Below are 21,353 nucleotides of genomic sequence, written 5' to 3' on the forward strand. Positions count from 1 at the left end.
TCGGGCTCAGGTCATGATCTCAGGGTTCATGAGTTCAGTTTGTGAGTTGGAGCCCCATGTTGAACTCTGCACTATCAGAGCAGAGCCTGCTTGGGATTCTTTCTCTACCTCTCTCTCTTTCCCTCCCCTGCTTGCGTGCACTCACACGCGCACCTCTCTCTGTATATTTCAAAATAAATAAATAAAATTTTTAAAAAATGGTAATGTTTAAAAAAAAGCATCTCTCTATAAGGAATATATATGGCAATCATAGGACTCAAAGCATCTCTCTATAAGGAATATATATGGCAGCATAGCAAAAAAGATCAAGAAACATCTCTCTCAGGGTGCCTGGGTGGCTCAGTGGGTTCAGCATCCAACTCAACTCTTGATTTTGGCCCAGGCCATGATCCCAGGCTTGTCGCATCCAGTCCTGTATCAATCGGGCTTGCACTAGGAGTGGGATCTGCTTAAGATTCTCTCTCTCCCTCTGCCCCTTCTTCCCACCCACCCCCCTCACTCATGCTCTTGCTTTCTCTAAAATGAGAAAATAAAGAAACATCTCTCTCATAAACAAATGCTACCAAAACCAATCAATCCATCTTAACTGGAGATTAAGTTTCCTACAAAATGATTTTAAGTGTGCTACTGCGATAAGGGTAAGATAAGTACTTATCTCATCAAAGTACCAAAGAGTGTGTCACTTGAAAAAGACAGCATTTACAGAAAACGTAACTAATAATCTTAAAATGTATCTATCTATGCCCTAAGAACTATTATACTTGATCACTGAAGACATCCTAAATATCAATGGATAAGAGTATGGCTAAATAAATTATGATAAAAATCACCTTTTAGAATACTAGGCAATTGTTATAAAATTTAAGGTAGAACGAAGAAACCATATGTGTGCAGAAACCAGAAAGATCTCTTAGACATATTCTTAAAGAAAAAAGCCAGTTGCTGAACAATATACACTTTTAGCTAAAGAATCCAAGAAGGTGTGTTTCTATAGACTTCTTCAATACTTTCTATAATCCTTCATTACATACTGCCAGTCCTAGTCTTGCTTGGTTATTTTAGAGTCTCACATTGTTGGTTTTACCAACATATTTTCATCTGTATGTGTTTATTTTCCCATTAGCCATGTTCCTTGATTACATAGATTATGATATATACTTCAATCTGGCAGTTAGCCATAGTCCCATATAGAAAATGGGTGCACAGATAATATATGCAGATGCTAACAATATATGAAATATGAAGAAGCAGTTTAGAAGCAGAGAAATGAAAACACACATTAAAAGGGAAAACCAGGACTACAATACAGTTGTTTTATGCAACCACAAACTCTTCGAGAAATTCTAGTAACAAAATTTGTAACTACATTTTCCTTCTGAGAGGTTTTTTTTTAATCACGCAAATAAAAAGGCTTGAGAACCTATGTGTAAAATATTCATACTCTATGACTTTGGTTATACTTACCATCTGCCTGGCTTTGATGCTACCAACATGCTTTTTAAGGCCACAGTTGATATCTGCAAACTCTACAGCTCTTCCTGTTACCTAACATGTCTTCTTACTATAAATAAAAAAATAGTAAGTTACATATTTTACATATATAATAAAGACAAATTTATATCAAACTACAGTCCTAAATGATATCAAAGTTCAAAACATATATAATATTTATAATACAAATATATGAGATTCCACACAGAAAGCCATAAAAGTAAAAAAAAAAAAAAAAAAAAAGAAGGAAGAAAAAGAAAAAAATCAAACTCATTTGCCACCACTGGAGGTAACTACTACACTTGGAAATGGTTATATTAAAGGAACAAACTAAGCATTTATTTTTCAAAAAGAACATTTTTTTCAAGGTAACAAATAGCCCTAACTGATAAGGGAAAAGTCTTCATAGAAGAGGACAATGCAACAGCAATGTACAAGGAACAATATAATTTTAATATTTATAATGAGTAACTGAACAGGAATCAATAATCATCAATGAAGGCTAAAATCATTAGGTGAAAGGTTGATAGTGATTTACCTGGTGTCAAAGTAGCAGGTACAGATGATTTACTAGATGCAAAAAAGAAAAGATAACTTTACAATAAAATGATCTGGTTGTCACCACCTTAGCCTGGTGATCAAACACAGAATCAAAATGATAGGACAACTAAATGTTATGTGCCTCTTAATATGAAACAATAGGAGTACAAAGCATTACTAAATATTCTTCCAAAAATCTTTAACCTGAATCTGAAACACGTTTAAACACCCAGTTTATACAAAATACAGGGTATAAAGAGGTTATACTACACCATGAGTAAATAAATGATCAGCAATACAAAAAACATAGACATTCTCAACAGACCTACCAAGTCTGTATCACGGGGTAAGAGAGGGAAGGTTGTGTAGACAGGTAAGAAAGGCAGTGCTACAATAAAAAAGACTCAAAGAGATAACTAAATGCAATGGGTAGCTCTTAATGTGAATTTGGTATTAAGAAAAAAAAACAAAAAATGTTTGGGGAACTGAAGAAATATATGGTATGAGTCTGTTAGGGAATTATTGTTATCTTGCTAGAAATAATGGGTTTATAGTTATAGTGGAGAATATCCTTTTTCTGGAAGATATATGCTAAAGATAATGTTTTCTCATAATTTAAAAGAGCAAATTACAAGCTAAATCCTTAAATGAAATTTAGGAAAGTCCAAAATATACACATATATAACATAAATGTATAATACTCAAAAAATATTATTATATCTGTTTATCTATCCATATGTACTCTGAGAAGAAAAATCCAATCATGCTATAAGGAAAGGAAGAAAATGAAAGAAGAAATTCTAATGGATAAAACTTAAGAAAAGGAGGGGCTCCTGGCTGGCTCAGTCAGTGGATGATGACTCTTGATCTCAGGGTCATCAATTCAAGCCCCGTATTGAGAGTGGAGCCTACTCTAACAAAAAATAATCATCATCATCATATATATAAATGTATGTATATGTATACACACACACGTATATATATACACACATACATACATATACAGTAAAACCTTGGATTGCAAGTAACTTGCTCTGCAAGTGTTCTGCAAGATGAGCAAACACTTCTAACAAATTTTAACTTGATAAACGAGTGATGTCTTGCAATACGATGTCTTGCAGTGCAAGTAACACATGATGCTGATGGTTACTCTTCTCTCTCTTCTTCTCTCTCTCTCTCTCTCTCTCTCTCTCTCTCTCTCTCTGCAGGATTGTGGGCGATCCTGAGCTCAGATGCTCGGTCTCAGGCCATGATGTTTGGCAGAAATCAATGATTTTTCAGAACATTGCAAGGCGCCCACAATAGGCACTAGTGTATCTTTTGTCACTTCAAAGCACCTATGGACAGTCCTTTGCTTTTCTATGCTGAGAGTAAGCTTAGAAATGCTTTGCTTCATTCCAGGTCAGGGTACCTGCAGATACAGACCCTTTTCTCTGCTGCCTTATTGCCAGTTATATTAAATACAACATATGACAAGTTTATTAATACTGTAGTCAACAATTCTGTGAGCGTATACAATGGCCCCCATGCAGAAAAAGGTTGAAAAGAAAGGCAGTAAGAAAGAGATGATTATGGTGGAAGCTAAGAAGGAAATCAAGAAGAACGAACAAGGTGTCCAAGCAGCCAAAACGGCAAGATTTGTAAGAAGTCTGCATCAGCATCTCATCTATAGAAGAGAAAAAGATGAAATCTCACTTCAAATGAGATTAGGGAGATGAGTAAATGTGAGAAATGGTACAAAATTTTGTAGGAAAGCACCATCAGAAAAGGATGTAGAAGTGCAAGCAACGAATGTGTTTAATGACAATGCAATGTCACATTTCCACAAAATCCTCAAAAGGAGGCAAAAACCAAGTGTCACTGGATAGGTTCCTTGTTAAAGTTGCACAAAAAGAGAAAGATTCCAATGGGCCAATAGATTGCAGTGATTCCATTAGTGATAGTGAAAATCGTCCTACACAATAACCTTCCTCACTCTTGTCTCCCTCATACCAGCCACAAAGGTTTTTAAAGGTAAGTGCTTTTACCTTAGGTTGTTTCTTTTTCTTTATATATTTTCTTTATTATTTTGTACTATGTTACAGTATTGTAATCATTTTTATATGAACATTTTGGGATTGTGGAATGAATTATCTGACTTCTCATTATTTCTTATGGGGAAATACACTTTGATATACAAGTGCTTTGGATTACAAGCCTGTTTCTGGAACGAATTATGCTCATGAACCAAAGTTTTACTGTATATATGTATTTTTTTCAGTGAAGAAAAGGACTCCGAATAGCCAAACAACCTTGAGAAATTAAAACAAATCTGGAGGCTTCACACTTCCTGATTTCAAAACATATTAACAAAGCTACAGTAATCAAAACAGTATGGTACCAGCATAAAAAGACCTAAGAACAGGGGCACCTGGGTGGCTCAGTAGGTTGAACATCGGACTTCAGCTCAAGTCATGATCTCATGGCTTGTGGGTTCGAGCCCTGTGTCGGGCTCTGTGCTGACAGCTCAGAGCCTGGAGCCTGTTTCAGATTCTGTGTGTCCCTCTACTGCTCGCACTCTCTCTCTCTCTCTCAACATAAATAAATATTTAAAAAAAGAGAGAGAGAGAGAGAGAAACCTAAGAACAGTTGCAACAGAATATAGAGCCCAGAAATAAATCCTCACATATATGGTCAAGTTATCTTTGACAAGGATGCCAAGGCTACACAATGGAGAGGGGTTAGTCTTTTCAACAAATGGTACTTGGGAAACTGGATATCCACAAGCAAAAGAATGAACTTGGACTCTTACCTGACACCATATACAAAAATTAATTCAAAAGGAGTTGAAGACCTAAACATGAAACCATAAAACTCTTAGGAAAAAACACAGGAGAAAACTTCATGACCTTAGACTGGCAATGACTTCTTGGATATGGCACCAAATGCACAGGAGACAAAAGCAAAAATACACAAATGGGACTACATCAAACTTGAAAACTTCTGCACAGCAAAGGAAACAATCCACAGAGTGAAAAGGCAAATCTACAAAACAGGAGAAAGTATTTGCAAACCATGTATTTGATAAGGTATTAATATCCAAAATGTACAAGTAATTCCTGCAAGTCAATAACAAACAAAAAAAAATCTCAAATTTTAAAATGGGGAAAGGACTTGAATAGATATTTCTCCACTGATGACTGATATACAAATGGCCTACAAGCATATGCGAAGATGTTCAACATCACTAATCATCAAGGAAATGTTAATCAAAACCATGAGATATCACCTCACACCTGACACGATGACCACCATTAAAAAAAAGGTGGGGGGGGGAGGGGTAAGGGGAGACAAGATAGGCTTTCCAAAACAAGATTAAAGTTTTTAATAGTGATAAAAAGATTTAATAGTAATTCCTGAAACAATTAAGGTGGTATCACCTTAGAATTATGAATTTATGCTTAGAATTTATCCTAAATTCTGATTACAAAGTTAATTTTAGAAATATTAGATGGGCACCTGGCTGGCTCAGTCAGATCTCTCACTCTTCATCTCGAGGTCATGATTTTGAGCCCCACATTGGGCACAGAGATTATTTAATAAAATAAACTTAAAAAAATAAATATTAGAAAAAACTGATTATCACATCCGTAGAACAATGAAATTTCTTAATTTGAAAATATGAAGCAATGACAAAGGAAAAGAACAACGGATTCATGGATGAACATTTTAAACCTCAGACAAATAAAAGTAACCAAAAACAGCAAGAAAAAGATTTTTAAGAAAAAACACTATAAAGAAAATGTGGTATGTATATACAATGGAGTATTACTCAGCAATCAAAAAGAATGAAATCTTGCCATTTGTAACTGCGTGGATGGAACTAGAGGGTATTATGCTAAGCAAAATTAGTCAGTTGGAGAAAGACAAATATCATATGACTTCACTCATATGAGACCTTTAAGAGACAGAACAGATGAACATAAGGGAAGGGAAGCAAAAATAATATAAAAACAGGGAGGGGGACAAAACAGAAGAGACTCATAAATATGGACAGAAAACAGAGGGTTACTGGAAGGATTGTGGGAGGGGGGATGAGCTAAATGGGTAAGGGGCATTAAGGAATCTACTGAAATCATTGTTGCACTATATACTAATTTGGATGTAAATTTAAAAAAAGAAAAAAAACACTAAAAACCATATATTTGGACCATTCTCAAAATTTTAAGAGAAATAGACCTATTAGGTAATCAAAGGACATGAACAATCCATGTTTAGAAAAAGTGTCCATCATCAGTCTAATGAGGTTTAGTGAAACTGGTACACCCAGAACCAGGGCTCAGCCAAGTGCAACATATGGGTTCTTCCAGCCAGTAATTCCACTGATGGTCATAAAAACCTAGCTGGCCTAGCCACTTTCTTCCCCCACGGAAATTAATGAAATGTTGGTGGTGTTTGGTTGTTGTTGTTTTTTTAATTCTTGAAATTATGTGAATTTGGATAGCACAAATTCATTAACCTGAATCCAGATGTACTAATGAAATAATTTCTGGAGGACAAGGCTTAGATCTTCCAACAGCCTGCCCAATCTAGACATATTTTAAAACTATAGTACAGTGGGTAGGAGGGTAGTTAAAACCAAAATTCAGAGTAATGTTATCATCTGTCTATATTTTAAAAGCACAGTGAACTACTCACTATAATGTAAAGGGAAAAATGTTTATGTGACAAACCAATATATCTTATTTCAACAATTTTAAGACATGTTTTTACATTTCTGCGTAAGGATACATCCTAAAATCAATGATACATCACTGCTACCTGGAGCTGTTTTTTGTTTTAATTTCATAGAGATACATAAAACATCCCATCTTATAACTGATGGGATGAATGGTAGATATTTGGAAATGTCATGATTTACTTGATATCAAAGGTTTTGTTTCAGAGGGCCACAAAAAGAATATGTTAAGAGTAAAGTTTCAGGTCACAAAGATTCAGGTTTGCTTGAATCCTGACTCTACCAAATACCAATTGGGTAATGTTGGACAACATTCTTCACATTTCTCATGTTTTCTGTTTACTCATTTATGAAACAGTATGAATAACAGTGCAAATCTCATACAACTGTGAGAATTAAACATAGTAGCATACGTAAAGTGCTTAAAACAGTGCCGGGCATATACATATACAATCTTAGATATGTGGTAGCCATTTTTATTACTATGAGGGTGAAGGCGATGAGGCTGATAATGACTTTCGGCTAATTCAATGGTAGGCATGGTAAATATTTTTTTAAATGCTCACTCTCTTGGGGCACCTGGGTGGCTCAGTCAGTTGAGCGTCCAACTGCAGCTCAGGTCATGATCTCATGGTTTGGTTCATGAGTTCGACCCCCGGGTCGGTCTCTGTGCTGGCAGCTCAGAGCCTGGAGCCTGTTTCGGATTCTATGTCTCCCTCTCTGTCTCTGCCCCTTCCCCACTCGTGCTCTGTCTCTCAAAAATAAACAAACATTAAAATGTTCAATCTCTTCTTTAATTCTTAATAAAACTGCTTCTAAAGGCATTTAATAGAGATCTGTTAAGATTCAATATTTGGCCTGCCTTATTCTTCACAAGACTTACACCATGAGTCTGCATATAAAAAGCTGAAGGGAAGGAAGGCAAAGATGACAGCCGTTTTCTAAAATTCACATTGACTAATACATGGTTACTGCTTTGCATATTAAAAGACATGCAAAACCATGGATAATCATGAAGACAGAAAAGGAGATTTTTTTTATCAGTAATTATTTTTTTTCAATATATGAAATTTATTGTCAAATTGGTTTCCATACAACACCCAGTGCTCATCCCAAAAGGTGCCCTCCTCAATACCCCTAACCCACCCTCCCCTCCCTCCCACCCCCCATCAACCCTGTTTGTTATGGAAAAGGAGATTTTAAAAGAAGAAAAATCCTCAGATACTGTTAAAAAATATGCACCTACGCTGATATTTATTTACTCTCTACTGTGTACACGATACTAAGCCTCCTTCAATAAAGAAAAAAATACTCTTGTAATAACTTAAGCGTACTTTTTGTATGCAGTCCAATACGTGGTCCTCTTTACTCTTCCCTTCAAAGTTATTAAAGTCAACAGGTACACAAACTGACATTCCTCAGTACTGTATGCTGGGTTTCTGCACTGGGATTTTGAACTGGGTTTGTTTTTTTTTTTTAATTGTTCATTAGTCTTTTTCATGAACTAAACTGTAGCCTCCTTGTACAAAAGCAGCCATTTCTTTCCTATTCTTCCCACCATTTCCAGCACCGCAGCCCCCCCATCCAGGCACAGTCGCTTAAATTAATAAAGGCTCTATCTAGCTTAGGAACTAAAAAATTGTTGATTTAATTCCTGACCTTTAAAAATGAGCAATGTTAGAAAACTGAACCACGCGATTATCAAAACACAAAACGCATGACGTTTACATTTCTTAAAGCGTGCAAGGGTTCTTTCATTGAGAACTGAATGATGGTTAAAACAAGTTACAAAATAGCTGGGTGTTTGAGAGAAAAACCATAGAAATAATAAAAACGGAACAAAAGACTGATATTAGGATGAAAAGACATTTTTTTAAAAGTGAGAAAAAAGAGGCGGCTGCAAATCAGTCATTGTTTTCGGTGAGAGACCAGGTTGATCTCCAGGATTTTCTTCCCTGCGCTCAACCAATCCCCACCTTTTCTGAGTTAACCAGTCTCCAGGCAAGCAGCGCTTCTTGATTGGCTTAAAGATATCGAGTAGAAAAACCAGCCAATCCTGCCTTCAAGTCGGAACTGTGCTATGGAGACATTACAACCACTGCATGGCGAGAATGTGTACAAACCTGTCCCTGCCACAAATATCAGATCCTAGTTCTAAAGACTGTTGCCGAAAGGAAGATTCTTTAAAGCCAACACCAAGCGTGATCTGGCATCTGGCATCTACACTTTATTACTCTAGCTCTCGGGGACGGGGGAGCCGGGGGGAGGGGGGTTAAGGACTGTTTTAACCAAAAGAGCCTACGGTGTAAACTGTCCCGGTCAGATGACTCCCTTTATCAAAGACAGATTTCCAAATGGGTATCTCGGAGAGGGTCCGGTTGACAGCAGGGTTTAAGAAGGGTCCCAGTGAGGATCAAAGTTGCGGTGGGGGAGGGGGGTGCGGACGAGGGTCAAAGGGGCACAAATACCAGGGACTGGGGATGTCTCTGCACAGTATCCAAAATCGGAACGCGTGGAGCGAGAGGCTGTCTTTGGATATGAAGAAGTGAGTAAATAAACGGCTTTGCTAAGACTACGTGCTCCAGAGGGTGGCCCAAAGTTCCAAGAACGCTCCGCCTGGGAAACGCCGAAGGCGCTCGAAGGGGCAAGAGGTCAAGTCCCGGCGGGAACCGACGAAGCCTGGGGGGTCGAGAGGGGTGTGTCTGGGGCCTGGAGGCCCGCCCGAGAGTGAGAGGCCGAGGAAGGGGCCGCGGCCCCCGCCTTCGCCCGGCCTCGGGCGGCGTGCCAGGGCCCGCCTCTCGCCGACGCCTCACTTCCCCTCCGTCCAGGCGGCCAGGCCCGCGGGCCGGGCTGGAAGTGGCCCGCGCTGGCCCACCACGTCCGGGGATTTAGGTTTCGGTGGCAACGCCGCCCGCCGCTGCCTCAGGCCCTCCGCTTCGGCTCGGGGTCCCAGGGTCCCTTCCCTCCCGGACTCGCCACCCCGCCTACCACCCGCCGCCTTTACCTGCTCCGGGAGCGGGTGGAGGGCGTCGAGGCCGGGGCCGCGTCGTCGAGTGCGCGACGCGGCGCCGCGGGTCCGCAGCCCTTTCCCGCCGCCGCCACTGCGCTCTCCGGCGCGGCGCAGGGCTGGCGAGCAGCGGCGACCGCGGGGGGGAGACGCGCCGCGAGCGCCGGGCGGGGAGACACTGCCGCTCTCTGTCCGGCCGGGGAAGAGCAGCCTCGCAGCAGCCAGCCGCGAGAGGGCGGGTGGGCGGCCGAATGGGGAGGAGGGGTCTCGGGGAGTAGGGAATGGCTGCCACGTCGCTCAGGTGGCTCGCCGCCCTCCGCCTCCCCCACCCTCTCCAGCTCCCCGGCGCGACCTCTGGTTCGTCCCCGAGCTCCGCCATGGCGCGTCGGCCCGCCCCGCGGGGCCGGCTCCGGGGACCCGGCCCGCGGGCGCTCCCGCCTCTCACACTCCTAGAGAGTGAGTCCCGGCCTGGCCGGTTCTGCCGCATCGGACCCGTCTCTCCACCGCCATCCCCACTACCAAAAAGCTCGCCCGAAATCCTGTTTCCCCCCCTTCCCTGGTCGTAGTGGTCACATGGAGGAGCAAGCCCTTTTCAGTGTGGCGGGTTTTCGGGGAAGGCGGGAGCTGTTTTGAGCCCGTGAACGTATCAATAAGGGGCCCCTTTGCCGAAGTAAAAGGGCGCGGTAAACCACAGCTGTTTCTCGCCCTCTTCACTCTCCCAACCTAAAAGGCAAAACAGAAACACAAGGTCGTACTCGCTGGTCGAGGCGGGGGAGGAAACGAGAGCCGGGGCGGGCCAGTCAAGGCGCGGGTCCCAGCGGCAAGTTGGGAGGGACCGCGCGGCGAGCCAGACCGCCTCGGCGTTCCCTAACTGGGCTGTTGACTCGGGGCGTGTAGGGCGACGGGCGCGTGAACGCCAAACATGCGCGCGCGGCGCTGCCCGCGAAGGTTTCAGGGCCCACCGGCCCCCTCGCAGCCGGGAGACAAAGAGGTCGACGGCGGCCTCCGCCCGGACGGAGACTGCCGGCCCCCAACCTGCTCTGCCCGACGTCTGTCTGAACGCGCTGGCGGAAGCACCAAAACGTGGGCTTGTTTGCGGTGCAGAACTGCAGGCTCTGACCTTTGCCCTCCAGTTAGAGCTTCAGTTTTCAGGTGCCGAGAAAAGGCAAGAGGCTTGCTTTCCTTTTTCGATCACTGCTCGTCTCCTACGCCTGCTCCATCTTCCCCCGTAAACTCTGCTTTCTTTGGTTTGTTTCTTCTGTGTTCTGACGTGTAATGTTCAATGTTTTCAGGTACACGATTTTTTTTACCCTTGCTTTCTGGTGGTGGTTTTGCTTATCCATGTGTTTTCCCTCTGTTCGACTCCCTTTGCAGTTACTTTTTATTCCACCTTCATTATTTTTCATAGGGAAACAAAATAGCCTCGTGACAAAGTATTCCTTTGCATCAAAGAGACTGTCAATGTTGTAGTAATTGCTTTAAACTGAGTGGAAATTTGGGAACAGTTCAAGTGGATTTTTATCTTCATCTGAGTCTAAATACTCACACTCAATGGGAGCATTCTAATGGGGTTTTTTTAGACTCAAATATTTGAGCAGAGACCTCGGATGGTAAATTTTCTAATGAAGCCAACTACACACAAAAATACAAAGGAAAAAAAGGATTTTTCCTTTTGTATGTTTTTTTGTATTAGAGATCCTTGAGTCCCAGTGTTAAGAAAATTACCACAAAAATCTTTATTAATGCTTTTATTAAATTTCAAAACAGCAAACATTTTAATCAAGTACATAGAATCTCAAGCTATAAACAGCTGTTGCTGAGAACCTAACATTAACTCTGCCTCTGAACAGCCATTAAAAAAGACTAATAACAGTGATATATGCCACTTTAGAAATGAAAGAGCCCTAGTAATTATCAACTTCAAACAAATCTAGCAAATTAATATCAATTTTGTTCGTATGATACATGTTCACCACGATAATAAAAGCGGACATTTAAATTTTTGATTTTCCTTTGAACATTGTTAAAGATTCATCACATCTTGTCTGAACAATTAGGAAGTGTTCTTAACATTGAAAATTATTTTTCAAGCCAAGACATCGGCCAGCCTGAATTTTTTAGAAACAAATGCTTACTACTCCAGTAAAAGGAAAGCGTTGATATTACAAAGTTCTGAAAATCAGACTCAAAGAACAAAACAATCTTTGCTCAACACTCACAAAGCCAGCCTTCCTTTGTGAATAGTTATAAAATTTTTCTCCTTCCTTATTGGTTTAAATTCTAAACCAATAGGAAAAGAACAACACATCTTTCAAAGGATGAGACATCGGCATTGGATAAAACTTTGGATAAATAGATTGTTTATCATGCTCATTCTCATTCAAGATCATATACCTTTCAATTTCAAAGAAGAAATTTAAGAATCTTTGAATAAGTATCTTGATATACCTTAAATACCAAAGCGCTACTCCTGATCACATTCTGCTCTCTGTAATCTTCCAATGGGTACATTAAAATTAATTATGTTAAAATGTTTAATTCTCTGAAATGTCAGATGAACCTGAAGAATGATAAAATGCCTACAACCTAACACTTTAAATAAGATGAACCCTGTTGTTTCTTCATATGAAAGACTGGCCTTTAAGGAAATGATAAAGTTTCTGTTTTAGAAAATGTCTTAAATTTTTATACATAGAATGACCAATGCATCATAAATAAATCTTTTATATTTGTCTAAAGCCATGTTTGGCCTGCTTAATGGCTAAATTCTAAACCTGCTTGTTTGTTTATATTTATGTTTAGAACGTAAGTATGATTTCTTCCCAATCAAAAATAATCTCTGCCTTCACATTCCTATACTTTGATTTTGACTCAGAGCATTCCACTTAATTATAATTACTTACATATTTATAATTTCCCATAGTAGTTCATCAGTTCCTTGAAGATAAGTTCCATAACCCTTTCAATCTTTTATTCCTCACTGCCAAATGCAGAGCCTTGTACAAAATAAATACTCTATGGATATTTGCTGAGTGAAAGAATGAGTGAGCATTACTCTGTAACACAGCATATGGCAAATCAAAGAAAATCTGTCTCGGGATTTTTTCTTCCTCTACATAATAGCTAATAAATACTTGTTTTCATTCCCAATTAAACTTAGAATAGCATTGTTGCAAGAACTTTAGTGAAAGAAAGTAGGACCAACATATGCTGGAACTCCTGTGCTTTTCAATTTTGAATCTGGTAGAAACTGGATAGTGGGTAATATTGCTATTATCAAAAGTAAATAAGTATCAATGAGCTTATCTTTATAAAGGATTGCTTTACCGTACTCAACAAGAACTGCAAACCCTGTGACTTTGGGAAAATTGCTTTAAGCCCTCTAAAACCCAGTTCTCTCATCTCTCAAATGCATTCATTATACCTACTTTTTGATTAATTAATAAAAGCATGTAAAAGTAAAAGCCCCATAGATGGTAGTTATTATTACTTTACAGATATTAGTGGACTCAATCAGGAAGAAGAAGAATTTTTTTGCAGTTATTTATCTGTAAGAGGCAGGTATAAAGTGCTGTTTAAAAAAAATGTTTAATGAGGAAATAAATACCCTGAGGGAATGAATAGAATACTAAGAACATCTACCAAGAGGAGATAACATTGGAGAATTGAACTTTGCTAAGAGACTAGATCTTAAGTTTTCTAGATACATATGCACCCACAAGATAACCGTGTAAGGTAGCAGATGTGTTAATCATTTCACAATATATATTAAGTTATCTTGTACACATAAGTATATATAATTGTATTTATTATACATCAGGAAGGGGGGAGGGGCAGAATGAAGAGGAGAAAAAAGTCAACCTACTGAAAAACCAAACAATACAAAAAATAAGCAAGCAAACAACAAAAACAAGCAAACTAAAACAAGAACAAATAAGGAGAATGGATGGCATTCCAGGCTGAGTGAAAACTTCATGAAAAACCAAACCTATGTTTCAGAAAGTTCACAGCTCCCCACTATTTCTATTGGCTTTTCTCAAACTGTAAGAGAATATGTAAATGAAGGATAAATAAATTATACATTTCTTTTAAGCTAGAAGGCTTCTCATTGTACTCTGCTTTTCCTTTGAATAAATTCTCATGAGCTTTTAATATGACAATATGCATTATAAAGGAGAGGAATAGTATTATATAGTTCCAAACTTACTTGACCAAAAATCTTTATCCACGGAGAGTATCTCAGGACCCAGGATTTTATATCACATTTGTGAAGAAACACTCATTTTTATATGTTTGAAGATAAAATCCCAACTCCTTAGCCCACGCTTCCAAATCCTGTCATTAACCCTACAGAAATGGACTTCAAATAGACTGAAAGCCTAGAAACACTGAGGAATGCTCTTGAAAATTTTATCTTTATTTTACCAAATTTCTCCATAAATGGGTAGGCAGGCATGAGGCAGTCTCCAAACTTGACAGAGAAGGGTGGAGATGGGATTGGCAAAGAGAGCATTAAAAACAAAAGCAAACAAAAGCCCTAAGAGAACTAGAACTGCAGAATAGCAAGGATAACTTTCTCATGCCTGGGATAATCCTGAGGATATGATAGCAACCACAATTCTGTGCCTACGTGGAGGATTTTTACAGGAAGCCACACTTCAGTCCAGAAGCATATTATGGTAGCTCCAGCTCTATATAACTGTTAAAATTTCATATTGTTTACCAATAAGAAAACATAACATCCAGTAACCATTCCTGTTGACATCTGTCTGTCAAATACTCTCTCATCTGTAACAATCATACGCTTCCCCATATAACCTACTATCAATGATGTTGAGCACTGGCCAACAATCATTTATTTTCATTTATATTTGTCTTTACAAACCCAGCTCAAATTCCTTTTCTCCTGTAAAGTTCTCCAGTTACCCCAAACTTAATGAACTGCTTCTTCTTCTATGCCCACAGCAATTCATATGTAGTCTCTTACCCAGTTGCAGTGGTGACTGTTTATTGTTGTATATCTTCACTAAGCTGTGAGCTCTCTTCCTCTAGGCAAAGAAATGTATCCCCAGTAAGTAGAAAATGTTCTTTAGCCATTGAAATGTAGTAGACCCTTTGTAGGGTACCTTCCTTGCTCACAATTTCCCCTTTAATTTTACTTACCCCAATTCCATAGAGTGTACTCCAGAATTTAAAAAAAAAATGACTCCACCTCCCCAGCCACAGTGAATTAACCAAGAGTGGGTGTCTTTATCCAATTAGCCCTTCCTGGGAAATTTCAGAATTAGAACAAAGATGAAAAGCATCATTAGTAAAATCAAAAGACAGATGGTAAGCAAAAAATGCAATTCATATCAGAGACAAATGACTGATTTCTCTAATATACAAATACCTAGAAATAAGAAAAAGACCAATAATCCAATAGAAAAAAATAGGCAAAGCATACAAAAGATTACTCACAGAAAAAGAAAAATTACTCTTACATGTATGTGTGTTCCAGCTTTTATTGCAGCATTATTTGTAACAGCAAAAAATTGGGGAAAATCTAGATGTTTATCGACAGGAACTGGTGAAATATGTGATATCAAAATGTGGAATCATATGGCATTCTCTCAAGGCTGATACAGTACAGTTTCCAGAATAAATTGCTCATTAAAAATGTATACATGCTATACTGCCATTACTGAAAAAAAAAATGGAGAAGGAGAATACCTAGGTAGGTAGGTAGGTAGATGTATTTTATCACATATACATAAAATAGCTTTGGTAGGAGATGGAACAAAGCGGTATCACTGGTTGCCTTGGAGAAATGGAAATAGGTAACTAGAGGGAAAAGCCTGGAGAGAATTGTCACTGTACATTTTTGAACCAAAAGAATCTATTTACTATTTTTTTTAAATATCATTTAAGTAAGAATAAAATATTCAGGATTCTAGAGAGATTCAGTTTCTCTGTTCAACTAAGCCTGTATGAGGTTAACTCAAGAGTTGGGGGCAGCTATATTCTGCAAGAAGCCTGGGAAGCAAAGGAATCTGTCCTAGAAAGAATGAAGCAGACAAAGCGAAGACACATTGAGAGTTGGGAAGAAAATACTATCTGGCTCTCAGTGATTTGGTTGTAGTCTTTCCCCAGGCTAGCTGCATCCCTCTCCTTGGTTTCTTTAAAACACTCCTATTGTTGTAAGAAACCTCCCCTCTTTCAGGCTAACTTAAGGTGTTTTCTAATAGTGGTGTCCAAGAGAGTTTATTTTAGTAGGTTTTTGTAAATGCTTGTTAAAATGAAATGTGAGTCCTTCTAATGAAATCCATTTCAGTTCTCAAAATGTGATTGTACTATTTAAAAATTTAAAAAACAAAATTAAAAAAACTCACTTTTTTCAAGTTGAGAGAGGGCAAGGTCAACAGGCATTCTAAAATATTCACCCTAAGCAAAAGTAGTATTTGCTGATGGAAAATATAAACTGGGCCTAGGGCCAAGTAGCACCTTCCACCTAATACACCTTCCTTTCAGATCCTGCCCAAGACCTAAGACTCCTCAGTTAATGTTTGGTGAGGGCATGCCTGAAAGATGAATTCTTGAATTGTGCTAATTAGGATGGAGCTTGAGGATTGGAGGACCCGTTTGTCGGTTTGGTTTAAGCTGATTTGTATTTTGATAGGAAAAGCATTAGGGAACAGAGCAAAAAAAAGCACCAATCCCAGTGCAAAAAGCCCCTGGGTGGTTATTATTTGAGCATATTCAAATATAAATTTTCAAGACCTAGGACTAGTTAACACTTTGAGGCTAAAACTTTCTGAAGGCAGTGTCTATTTCTTTTTCCATGTTTTCAAATCCATAGATAATACTATTTATTTTATATCATCCTTCTCAGTATTGAAAAGATAGAAAGTACTTGGGAAATTCCTAGAAGGTCCAGAAAGGTGTTTGGGTTTTTTTGTTTGTTTGTTTTTTGGTTTTTTAATGTTTATTTATTTTTGAGAGAGAGAGAGAGAGAGGGAGACACAGAATCTGAAGCAGGCTCCAGGCTCTGAACTGTCAGCGCAGAGCCTGATGTGGGGCTCAAACTCACAGACCGTGGGATCATGACCTGAGCTGAAGTTGGACACTTAATGGACTGAGTCACTCAGGCACCCCAGAAAGGTATTTGTAAAGCAGCTCTTAAAACAGCCTACAAATGAAGTTAAATATATTTTGTATGAGCCTGGTATTGTAATGGACATTCCAAGAATTATAGCATAAAAGCTGCATTTGCATTTATACACCTTTTATATAAGGTAAGTTTAAATAGGATGATGAAATTAGTCTGCTGTGAAGTCAGAATAATTGCATTTAAACACTAAGGGGTAGAAGAGCACAATTTATTTCTATCATCGAAATCCCATTGAAAAATTAAATAACATTATGTAAATATCAGGAGCTATTCTTTTTTTAACCAATATTTCTTGAGAATTTAGGGATATTGCATAACTAAAAGACACAGTGCCTGACCTTAAGGAGACTGTGGCAATTTTCCTGAGATAAGACATATGCATACAAAGCATCATCATTGTCATCTTTACTAAGAGGAGTAGGATGGTGAAATGGAAAATAATATTGGCTTTTAAACAGGTATAGGGTTCACATTTTTAGTTCTGCCATGTCATTAATCTCTGAGCTCTGTGAAGGCAATTAATTGCTCCTAGCCTCAATTTTCTCAATTATAAAGCAAGGATAAGGATGCTAACTTGAGAGAACCATGTAAGAATTACATAGGACAATGTAGATGAAACTATCTAAGGAAATGCATACATATCAGGTGCTTGATAAATATTAGTTTACTCTCTAACTGAACTGAAAGGATTTTATGTGTTTTCGAACTCATTTTTATTCATTTGTAAATAATAGCGCATTAGTTCTATCATTGGTGAATTTTTAAATGAAGTTAGCTAAAAACTTCAATCATTTTGAGAATCAAAACTGTAACTGCTTTAAAATTAAAACTAAAAGAAATACACAGGGTTTTCTTGGTTTTTTTTTTTAACGTTTATTTATTTTTGAGAGACAGAGAGAGACAGACTGTGAGTGGGGGAGGGGCAGAGATAGAGGGAGAAACAGAATCTGAAGCAGGCTCCAGGCTCTGAGCTGTCACCACAGAGCCCAATGTGGGGCTCAAACCCACGAACCGTGAGATCACAACCTAAGCGGAAATTGAATGCCCAACCAACTGGGCTACCTAGGCGCCCCCCAAAATAGACAGGGTTTTAATCAAGTAAACTAGGTAGGGGAAAAAACTAAGAATATAATTATTTTCATAGAAAAATGTTATTTATAATTCCAACTTGCTCTTTGAATATAATAATATCACCTAACATAAGTGCTTTTCAAATATGTAAAAATATTTACAAACCAAATATGCAGGTTTTGCTTTGTGTTCCCTACAGATGTAGGTGTTTCAAAATATGTCCTATATTGGACGTTTGTTCATGATAGAGCATAGAAATTTCTCATTGTTTTGGTGGGTTGCTGGGGAAAAAAAAAAAAAAGTGTTCCAATAGGTGAAAGTCCTATACTCTGAAAACATTGATGAAAGAAATTCAAGATGACACAAAGAAATGGAAAGACATTCCATGCTATGGATTGGAAGAGCAAATACTGTTAAAATGTCTATACTACACAAAGCAATCTATACATTTAATGTATTACCTATCAAAATACCAACAGCATTTTCACAGAACTAGAACAAACAATCCTAAAATGCGTATGGAATCACAACAGACCTGGAATGGCCAAAGTAATCTTAAAAAAGAAAAGCAAAGCTGGAGGCATTGCAATTCCAAACTCTAAGTTATATTAGAAAGCTGTAGTAATCAAAACAGTATGGTACTAGCATAAAAATAGACACATTGATCAATGAAACAGAATAGAAACTTGAGAAATAAACCCACAACTATATGGTCAATTAATCTTTGACAAAGCAGGAAAGAATATCCAATGGGAAAAAGATGCTCTCTTCAACCAAATGGTGTTGGGAAAACCAGACAGCAACATGCAAAAAATGAAACCAGACCACTTTCTTACACCAGACACAAATATAAATTCAAAATGGATTAAGGGCTTAAATGTGAGACCTGAAACCATAAAAGTCCTAGAAGAGAACACAGGCAATAACTTCTTTGACATCAGCCACAGCAACTTCTTTCAAGATATGTCTTTTGAGGCAAAGGAAACAAAAGCAAAAATAAACTATTGGGACTACATCAAAATAAAAAGCTTCTGCACAGCCAAGGAAACAGTCAACAAAACTAAAAGGCAACCTATGGAATGGGGGAAGATATTTGCAAATGGCAGATCTGATAAAAGGCTAGTATCCAAAATATATAGAGAACTTTTAAGATTCAACACCCCAAAAAAATCTAACTAAAAAATTGGCAGAAGACATGAACAGACGTTTCTCCAAAGAAGATATCCAGATGGCCAAAAGACACATAAAAAGATGCTCATAATCACTGATCAACAGGGAAATGTAATCAGAACTACAATGAGGTATACCTCACACCTGTCAAAATGGCTAAACTCAAAAACACAAGTAACAACAGGTGTTGGTGAGGATGTGGAGAAGGGAGAATCAATCCTCTTACACTGTTGGTGGAAATGCAAACTGGTGCAGCCACCATCGAAAACAATATAAACATTCCTCAAAAAGTTAAAAATGAAACTACTTTATGATCCAGCAATTACACTACAGAATATGTATCCAAAGAACACAAGAACATTAATTCTAAGGGATACATGCACCCCCTATGTTTATAGCAGCATTATATACCATAGCCAAGATATGGAAGCACCCCAAGTGCCCATTGACTGGTGAATGGGTAAAGAAGATGTGCCATGTATATATATATATATATATATATATATATATATATATATATATATACACACATATATATGTGTGTATATATATATACACACATATACATATATGTATATGTATATGAATATATGTGTATATATACATATACACATTCAGCCATAAAAAAGAATGAAATCTTACCATTTGCAACAACATGGATGGAGCTAAAGAGTATAATGCTAAACAAAATAAGTCAGGCATAAAAAAATGAATACTACATGATTGCACTTATATGTGGAATTTAATAAGCAATGCGAACAAGCAAAGGGGAAAACATAAGAGAGAAACAGAAAGAAACAGACTCTTAATATTCTTTTTTTTAAGATTTAATTTTTAAATACTCTCTCCATCCAATGTGGGACTCCAGCTTAAAACCCCAAGATCGAGAGTCACATGTTCTACTGAGTGAGCCAACCAGGTACTCTTAATATTCTTCGTAGAGAACAATCTGATAGTTACCAGAGAGGAAAAGGGTAGAGGGATGGGTGAAATAGGCTATGGGGATTAAGGTGTTCATTTATCATGATAAGCACAGGGTGATGTAGCTAACGGTTGAATTACTATATTGTACACCTGAAACTAATATAACATAGATGTTATATGTATGTTAACTAACTGGAATTAAAATAAAAACTTAAAAACAAAAGCAACAACAAAAACCTGTTCCAAAGCAGAAATCAATCATGATTTGTAGGATGATGTCAATGCATTTCCTCATTTTTCTTTTGGCTGATTCCAGAATATAGAAGGATTTGATCTGCATGGAACATAAAAGAGGGAAATTAAATAAGAATATTTTTGCAAAGTTGACTGGCATTGATCAGGGTAGCCCTACTCACTACACAAATTTTCCAGTCTTCATTTCAATTCACTAAATATATATTCCTTTGATGTATGTTGGGGTCCTGAGGGAACCTAGTGAATAGCCTCTCTCTTCTCTACCCAAACTGAGAGTAAAGAGCAAAAGTAAGTTAAATGAAGGGTCAGATATCACCTTGAACTGATGAGGGCTAACTGGAGGATGTAGCTCATGAGAACCAAACTGACCTGTCACCTAAACCCTAGAATACATTGTGTCCTGCATGGGACTATAGGCACTTCTGCCTTTTTGGGTACCCTCTTCCATTTAAAAAAAAAATGTGTTTAATTATATTTTACAACACTGATATAAATATATCAATGTTATATTTTAAACATTTTCTTTGACCTTAAAGTTCATTTTTTTCCTTCTGATTTTAAATTAAACCATTAGGGACCTCTGAAAATATGCTAGACCCTAGACATTGCATCTTCTGTGTCCAATGGAGAAGATGGCCCTGGGCAACACACTGGACCAAGTAAGTCTTAAATCCTGAAAAAAGTGTGTGCTCTCTGAGAGCAGTCTTACTCAAGAAAAAGAGAAGAAATGAGGCAAGATGCCTAGTCATTCTTCCCAAATTTACCAATTAGATGTCATTCATTCTTCCCTGGGATGGGTAAAGGGATAGTGAGAAGCTAGGAGTTATACCATCCTAGCTCAATCCACATAAAAGAAAATATCAGTAGAGAAAAAGCACCCTTCCCTTAGCAAGTCTGTCCTTACTACTGAAATGTTTGCTTTCAGTTATCATAATCTGATAATTCTGACCTTTCAGATTACGCATCTAGGGGTGCCTGGATGGCAGTCAGCTGAGCATCCGACTCTTGATTTCAGCTCAGTCACGATC

At 38.2% G+C, this 21,353-nt stretch overlaps 1 protein-coding gene across 12 annotated transcripts in view; it reads right to left on the reverse strand.

Moving 5' to 3' along the window:
• N4BP2 (NEDD4 binding protein 2) overlaps nt 1-10,622 on the reverse strand; it is an 86,386-nt gene extending 75,764 nt beyond the window's left edge. For 7 of the 12 annotated variants that reach the window (XM_045056450.1, XM_019829619.3, XM_023253187.2 and 4 more), the window contains exon 1: nt 1,465-1,550. The gene's annotated coding sequence lies outside the window, so the exon portion shown is untranslated. Of the gene's footprint in view, nt 1-1,464; nt 1,562-9,216; nt 9,322-10,510 lie in introns of those variants that run through there. The other 5 variants (XM_019829623.3, XR_002156413.3, XM_019829622.3 and 2 more) reach the window with 3 other exon arrangements.
• Nucleotides 10,623-21,353: the final 10,731 nt, after the last annotated feature.

The sequence above is a fragment of the Felis catus genome, chromosome B1, assembly GCF_018350175.1.
Source record: "Felis catus isolate Fca126 chromosome B1, F.catus_Fca126_mat1.0, whole genome shotgun sequence".
Lineage (NCBI taxonomy): Eukaryota > Metazoa > Chordata > Mammalia > Carnivora > Felidae > Felis > Felis catus.